At 47.9% G+C, this 8,248-nt stretch overlaps 1 pseudogene; it reads left to right on the top strand.

The window, feature by feature from the left end:
* The first annotated feature begins 6,304 nt into the window (after positions 1-6,304).
* Ndufa13-ps2 (NADH:ubiquinone oxidoreductase subunit A13, pseudogene 2) lies at positions 6,305-6,854 on the top strand (annotated as a pseudogene).
* Positions 6,855-8,248: the final 1,394 nt, after the last annotated feature.

The raw sequence follows: 8,248 nt of genomic DNA, 5'->3' as shown, positions 1-8,248 counted from the left end.
CTCTGGTGGATGTCCCGCCTTCTATTTCCTGCTACAGCTAATAGGCCATCAGCTTCTTATTGACAGCTGATACTTCTACACAACACATAAGAGATCCATCCTTGGGGTTGAGGATTTGGCTCAGTGGTAGAGTGCTTGCCTAGCAACCGCAAGGCCCTGGGTTCGGTCCCCAGCTCTGAAAAAAAAAAAAAAAAGAATAGAAAAAAAAAGAGGGCTGGAGAGATGGCTCAGTGGTTAAGAGCACTGACTGCTCTTCCAGAGGTCCTGAGTTCAAATCCCAGCAACCACATGGTGGCTCACAACCATCTGTAATGGAATCCGATGCCCTTTTCTGGTGTGTCAGAAGACAGCTACAGTGTACTCATATACAAAATAAATAAATAAATCTTAAAAAAAAAAAGAGAGAGAGAGATCCATCCTGTCTACAACTATGAAGCCAGTGACAACCTTGAACTCCTGATTATCCTGCTTCTGCCTCCCAAGTTCTGGGGAGCCAGGCATGCAGCATCCCCCCGGGCTTGAAGCAGCTGTTTCCTGGCCTTTCTCTAAATCTGCCTTGGACCCCTCGGCAGTCTTCCGTGTTGCCCATTGCCGTGGTGTGGATGAGTGCATTCTTTCTAGAAAACAGAGCCCCTGTGCTGGCTTCTGCCTCCTGGTGATGTGGGGCAGGAAGCAAGAGGAAGTGTAACACAACACACAAGAGCACCCTAGGGGGATGGCCATCTCAAGGAGAAGGCAGCTCTAGTTGTTTGGGAGCAAAGTGAAGGCTTGAAGCTGAGGGGCAGCCCTTGACGAAGGGTCCCAGGTGAGGTGTGAGAACAGGGCAACTTGGCTCAAAAACTCAGGTTTCCATTTTTTTTTAATTTAATTTATCATTAGTGTAGGGGTGATACGTTTGTGTGTGTGTGTGTACGTGCATGCTCACACACGCGTGTGTCATAGCCTGCACATGCAGATCAGAGGACAACTTGCAAGAGTTGATTCTCTCCTTCCGCCATGTGTGGATTCCTAGGATCAAATTCAGATCCTTGGGTTTATGTGGCAATACCTTTTTGGTGGTGGTGGTGGTGGATAGTTCCAGGCTGGCTTCAAACTCACAGAGATCTGCCTGCCTCTGCATCCTGGGTGCTGGGACCAAAGGTGTGAGCCACCACTGCCCCAAGGCCCTTCAGTTCTTCTTTTTTTTTTTTTTTTAATTATTTATTTTATGCATGAGTACAGTGTTGCTGTCTTCAGACACACCAGAAGAGGGCATCAGATCTCTTTACAGATGGTTGTGAGCCACCATGTGGTTGCTGGGATTTGAACTCAGGACCTCTGGAAGAGCAGTCAGTGCTCTTAACCGCTGAGCCATCTCTCCAGCCCTCTTTTTTTTTTAACATTATCTTTTTTTTTATTAAATTTATTTATTATATGTAAGTACACTGTAGCTGTCTTCAGACATACCAGAAGAGGGCATCAGATCTCATTACAGATGGTTGTGAGCCACCATGTGGTTGCTGGGATTTGAACTCAGGACCTCTGTAAGAGAGCAGTCTGTGCTCTTAACCACTGAGCCATCTCTCCAGCCCAGCCCTTCAGTTCTTAATTATCTGTTCTTCCTCCTACACTGAATTCGGGAATGGCTGTGTTCATTCACACCCAGGCATCTAGCTCCTGAATCTGAAAAGAACTGAGAGCAGGGGGTAAGAACGGGGTTTGAGCAGTTTCTGAGAGGTTACGGTACCTTTTGGAGAATTAGTCTCGATGACAGATAATGAGACCATAAGAGTGAACTTATGGTGAAGGTTATGGGCCAGTTTCACTCCTAGCTGGAATCTCTGTGTTCCTCATCAGTGAGATATAAGCTGGCCCTGAGGCTCCAGCCAAGACGGACTGTACCCTCATGGCTCAAACTTTGAGCCAAAGTAAATCCTTCCTTTCTGTTGCTTCTTGTCAGGTATTTGATCTCAGTGACAGAATATGTATCTAGTCCAGATGTTCAGAACACAGCATAGAATATCGTTTCCAAGATTGGAAGACACAATGTCCTTCGTTGCCCATGGCTTCTGCTGCTCACTCCGGAGGGAGGAATCCGTGTCTCTTCCAGGCAACTTTGTGGAGACTCACATTTCCAGGAGATGAGGATGCAGAACCAGCCAGCAGCCACCCGAGGCAGATTCTCCTCTCACTGAGCTTTCGGGTAAGGCTCAAGGCTCAGCTGATAGCTTGACCGTGACATCATGAAAAGCCAGACACAGCTTGCTAAACCTCACTCACCAGGACTCCTGACCTAGAAAAACCGTTAGGTAACAAATGCTCTGTTGCTTTAAACCACAACCTTTTGGGGCAAATTGTTGCACAGCCGGAGGCAACCAAAGTCCTGCCTTTTCTCAGATTAAAAGAATGATGGCTGGTATTGAGCTGGGTGTGGTGGTGCAGAACTGTCAGCCCAGATGTGGAGACAGGAGGATCAGGAGTTCAAAGTTAGCCTCAGCTACATGACTGGGCCATATGGGACTGTCTCAAATGACAATGAAACATTGGCTATAATAGAGCCTGTGCTAGACAAGAAATGTTAATGAGGGCTGGAGAGATGGCTCAGCGGTTAAGAGCACCGGACTGCTCTTCCAAAGGTCCTGAGTTCAATTCCCAGCAACCACATGGTGGCTCACAACCATCTGTAATGGAATCCGATGCCCTCTTCTGGTGTGTCTGACAGCTACAGTGTACTCATATACATTAATTAAATAATATATAAAAATTTAAAAAAAAGAAATGTTAATGAAAAACCTGCAGGGATTCAGCTTAGATTGAGTGTGTGTGTGTGTGTGTGTGTGTGTGTGTGTGTGTGTGTGTGTACACTCATGCTCTGTGAGATGCTAACAGACAAATGAAGCAACTTCTTGTCTTCGAGGCACATGTGTCCAGGGGTATAATTTATTCTTGCTCTCTAACTGAAGAATGGCCATACAGAAAGTGCCTTCACTAAGAGGCTCAAAGCTGCCTCTCTTAGTTTGGGTTTAGATGCCATGACCAAGACAACTCTTGGGGCTGGCTTACAGTTTCAGAGGTTCAGTCCATTATCATCACGACAGAAAGCATGGCAGCTTGCAGGCAGACATTGTGCTGGAGGGTCTGAGAGGTCTACTACTTGATCTACAGGCAGCAGAAGGGGACCGTACTCCACAGGGAGCTGGGAAAAGGCTCTGATTTCAGACTGAGGGGAGATTAGGCAGAGGAGACCTCAAAGCCCACCCTTGAAGTTGGCCACTCCAACAAGGCCTCACCTAATAAAAGTGTCATTCCCTGTGGGCCAAGTATTCCAACACATGAGCCACAGTGGTCCATGTGGCTTTGTCCATCACTTTTAAAGAAGATGGCATACTCTCTTTGAGTCTGTGGGCTCTGAGGACACTAGTTGGCACCAAAGGGGAAGTCTACAGTGTTGTCAAGGGACAGTAATTGTATATTACTGTTGTCCCCCATTGTCCACCACTTTTTTCCACCGCTGTCCACCACTGATGTCCACTGCTGTCCACCATTGTTGTCCAACACTGTCCACTACTGGTGTCCACCACTGTGCACCACTGTCATCACCACTGTTGTCCATGACTCTACACCACTGTCCACCATGGTCCACCACTACCCACTATTGATGTCCATCACTCTCCACCACTGTCCACTAATGTTGTCCACCACTGTCCACTACTTTGTCCACCACTCTCCAGTGGTGTCCACTATTGTCCACCTGTGTTGTTCACCACTGTCCAACACTGTTGTCCACCACTGTCTGCCACTGTCCACTACTGTTGTCCACTACTGCCCAGTACTGGTGTCCACTACTGTCCACCACTGACCACCACTGGCCACTACTGTTGTCCACCACTCTCCACTGGTGTCCACTATTGTCCACCTGTGTTGTCCACCACTGTCCACACTGTGGTTCATTTCTGTTGTCAATGACTATCCATGATTGTCCACCACTGCCCACCACTGTTGTCCACCACTATCAGTACTTTTGTCCACCACTGTCCACTACTGATGTCCACTACTGTCCATGGCCGTTGTCCAAACTGTCCACTACTGGTGTCCACCACTGTCCACCACTGTTGTCCATGACTCTACACCACTGTCCACCACTGTCCACATTGTGGTTCAATTCTGTTGTCCATGACTATCCATGACTGTCCACCACTGCCCACTACTGTTGTCCGCCACTTTTGTTCACCACTGTTGTCCATCACTGTACACTATTTTGTCCACCACTATGCACTACTGGTGTCCACTACTATCCACCACTGTTGTCCACTGCTGTCCAATACTGTCCACCACTGTTGTCCACTACTATCCACAACTGATGTCCACTACTGACAATCACTGTCGACTACTGTTGCCCAGAACTTTTCACCATTGTCGTACACCACTGTCCACTACTGTTGTCCACTACTGTTTTCCGTCACTGTCCAACACTCTCCACTACTGTAGTCCACCACTCTCCACTGGTGTACACTATTGTCCAACTGTGTTTTCCACTGATGTCCACCACTGTCATCTACCACTCTCCAACACTGTTCACCACTCTCCACGACTGTCATCCAGCACTGTCCACCACTGTCGTCCACCACTGTTCACCAATGACAATCACTGTCCACCACAGTTGTCCACGACTGTCAACAACAGTGGTGGACAACAGTGCTGGGCAGTAGTGGACACCAGTAGTGGAGAGTGGTGGATGACAGTTGTGGACACTGGTGGACGACAGTGGTGAACAGTAGTGGACAGAAGTGGACAACAGTGGACAGTAGTGAACATTGGTGGACAACAGTGGTCAGTAGTGGACAGTAGTGGACAATAGTGGACAGCATTGGTGGACAAAAGTGGACAGTGCTGGACACTAGTGGACAGTGGTGGACAAACGTGGACAGTAGTGGACAGTGGCGGACAACAGTGGACAGCATTGGTGGACAAAAGTGGACAGTAGTGGACAGTGGTGGACAACAGTGAACAGTGGTGGACAACAGTGGACAATAGTGGTCAGTGGTGGACAGCATTGGTGGACAACGGTGGACAGTAGTGGACAGTGGTGGACAACAGTGGACAGTGGTGGAAGGCATTGGTGGACAGTAGTGGGCAATAGTGGACAGTGGTGGATAGCATTGGTGGACAGCATTGGTGGACAATAGTGGACAGTGGTGAGCAGTAGTGAACAATAATGGACAGTAGTGGACAGTGGTGGACAACAATGGACAGTGGTGGACGGCATTGGTGGACAGTAGTGGGCAGTAGTGGACAGTGGTGGACAGCATTGGTGGACAATAATGGACAGCATTGGTGGACAACAGTGGACAGTAGTGGACAGTGGTGGACAATTGTGGACAGCATTGGTGTACAAAAGTGGACAGTGCTGGACACTAGTGGACAGTGGTGGACAACAGTGGTGGACAACAGTCTGAACAGTGGTGGACAGTGGTGCACAGTGGTGCACAGTGGTCAACAACAATGGTGGATAGTGGTGAACATATTTTCTTTCCAGTAATCTTCATTGTGGTACAATCCTTAGGTTTGTTTCACTGTTCTTCTTTTATTGACTTCAGTTACTTGTGTGATCTGAAAATTTTCATCGAACACTTCACAACTATTTCGGCTTTGTCTGATCACTCTGTTGATTGTCTCCTTTGCTATAAAGACGCTTTTTAGTTTGCTATAATCCTATTTGCCAATTTTGCTTTCACCACCAGTACTTTTAACATTATATCGTGAAAAGAAAATAATTGTCGGGGTTGGGGATTTAGCTCAGTGGCAGAGCGCTTGCCTAGCAAGCGCAAGGCCCTGGGTTTGGTCCCCAGCTCTGAAAAAAAAGAAAAGAAAAGAATTGTCAACACCAACATTCTGGATGATTTTCCTTATCCTTTCTCAGAGAGACAAGACTATAAAGTGTTCATGGTTCAGCAAATCTCCCACACAGGTGGTTTGCCATCTCGTCCTTGATGTGAGTCGCACCTAAAATAAACTCCACGTTGGACAGAGTTTGATCATCTCACCAGTTGACACAGCAAGTGTGAGCGGGTGGAATTTGGCTCTTCCTGCAAGAGCTGCTGAAAAACGAAATCTGATTCTCATGGCAGCAGCTGCCCTTGGGATCTCCACAGAGCAAGGAGGAGCATGTACCGAAGGCTGAGGGAAGCTCCTTCCCAGGATATTATGATGCTGAATTGTGCTGTCACAGGTTCCCTTGTAAGACCCCCACCTTCCAAAAATAGCAGAGAGTAGGCTGGAGAATTGCTCTGGTTAAGAACACATACTGCAGGCGGATCCTGAAAGTATGGCGGTGTCGAAGGTGAAGCAGGACATGCCCCCACTAGGGGGGGTTACGGCCCCATCTACTACAAGTGGAACCTGCCCCGCCAGGGACTGTCGAGATACAGCATGTTTGCTGTGGGCATCGGGGCCTTGATCTTTGGCTTCTGGAGAATAATGAGGTGGAACCGGGAGCGTAGGCACCTGCTGATCGAGGACTTGGAGGCCAGGATCGCCCTCATGCCACTCCTCCAGGCAGAGGACTGCAGGACCCTGAAGATCCTTCGGGAGAACCTGGAGGAGGAGGCCATCATCATGAAAGATGTGCCCAACTGGAAGGTGGGGAGTCTGTGTTCCATACCACACGATGGGTGCCACCCCTCATCGGCGAGCTTTATGGGTTACACACCAAGGAGGAGATGGAGAACGCCAACTTCGACTTCACCGAGTACACTTAGGGCCTGAGCCGACGCGCATAATAAAGAATAGTCAAATAAACTGTTGAAAAAAAAAATACACATACTGCAGGCAGGAGCAGTGGCTCAGTGATTAAGAACACATACTAGCTTTCCAGATGACCTGAGTTCAAGTCCCAGCAACCATTTCAGGAGGCTCACAGCTGCCTGTACCTTCAGCTCCCAGGGACCTAGTGCCCTCTTCTGGCCTTTGTGGGTATCTGCACTCATGTGCACATACCCACATCCTTATGCACATAATTAAAAGATTTTTTTGTTGTTTTATCTTTTCTCTGTCTCTATCTCTTAATTTTTTTTCTTTTTTTCGGAACTGGGGACCGAACCCAGGGCCTTGCGCTTGCTAGGCAAGCGCTTACCACTGAGCTAAATCCCCAACCCCTCTCTTAATTTTTTGAGACAGGGTTTCTCTGTGTAGACTTGGCTGTCTGGGAACTTGCTCTGTAGCCCAGGCTGACCTCAAATTCACAGAAAATCCACCAGCCTCTGCCCCCTGAGCACTGGGATTAAAGGCCTGCACCACTACTGCCCAGCAAAATTTAATTTTTAAGGCAGTTAAGGTAGGGCTCTGTTTGGGACTTTAAGGCAACCTCGGAGATAATGGGAGGGATTTGAAGCCAGACTGTGTCCTTAGGGAGGTGTAAGGATAGGTATCTGGACCAGGAGGTGACTACCTGCATTGTTCTAGCTCTTTTTTTTTTTTTTTTTTTTTTTTTTTGGTTCTTTTTTTCGGAGCTGGGGACCGAACCCAGGGCCTTGCGCTTCCTAGGCAAGCGCTCTACCATTGAGCCAAATCCCCAACCCCTGTTCTAGCTCTTTTAAGTGCCAAAATGGTTCTATTCCATCGCACTCTAGGAAAGATGGAGTTTTTCCTTTATTCTTCTGAGAAAAGACTTATCATATATAATCTCAGCTATCCTGGAACTCATTATGTAGCTAAGACAGGCCTTGAAGTTGCAGCAATCCTCCTGCCTCTGTCTCTGGATGTTGTTGATGGTGAAGCCACTCTTACCCAAGCTCCGTCCAGCCCCAACTACAATCGCAGTCTTAGTTCTTGAATTTCAAGGGAGGAAAGAATTCACCCCAGTAGGACATAGGCAGAGCAAGCTGCAGAGCAAGTTTATTTTAGCCGGAGAGAAAGCAAAAGCAGAATGTTCACCCTCCTGCGTGAAGAGGGCACAGAGCTGAGCAGCGGCAGGAAGAGCTGCCTTTAGTATCCAGACTTAGTCTTGGTCCACTGTTTCTCCTCCCCTTCACCCCTGAGGCAGACTGTGGAATCTGTGGAAGCTTTCTTAGAAACCATTCTGACCCACTGTTCAGTCTGTTACATTTAAATGGAAGAGTGTATATAAAATGTAACTATTCATAAAGTTGAGACCTTTACTAGGGGAAAAAGCAACAGTCCCTTGAGATGTTCCGGGAAGCCAAAAGGAGCCTGCTAGCCTGCCAAGACAAGTTTTGCTTTAACGCCTCCCTCCCCCGCCAAGGCCCTATCT

The sequence above is a fragment of the Rattus norvegicus genome, chromosome 10 (assembly GCF_036323735.1).
Source record: "Rattus norvegicus strain BN/NHsdMcwi chromosome 10, GRCr8, whole genome shotgun sequence".
Taxonomy (NCBI): Eukaryota; Metazoa; Chordata; class Mammalia; order Rodentia; family Muridae; genus Rattus; species Rattus norvegicus.
Note: the sequence above shows the minus strand (reverse complement) of the source record. Positions and strands in the feature narration are given on the sequence as shown.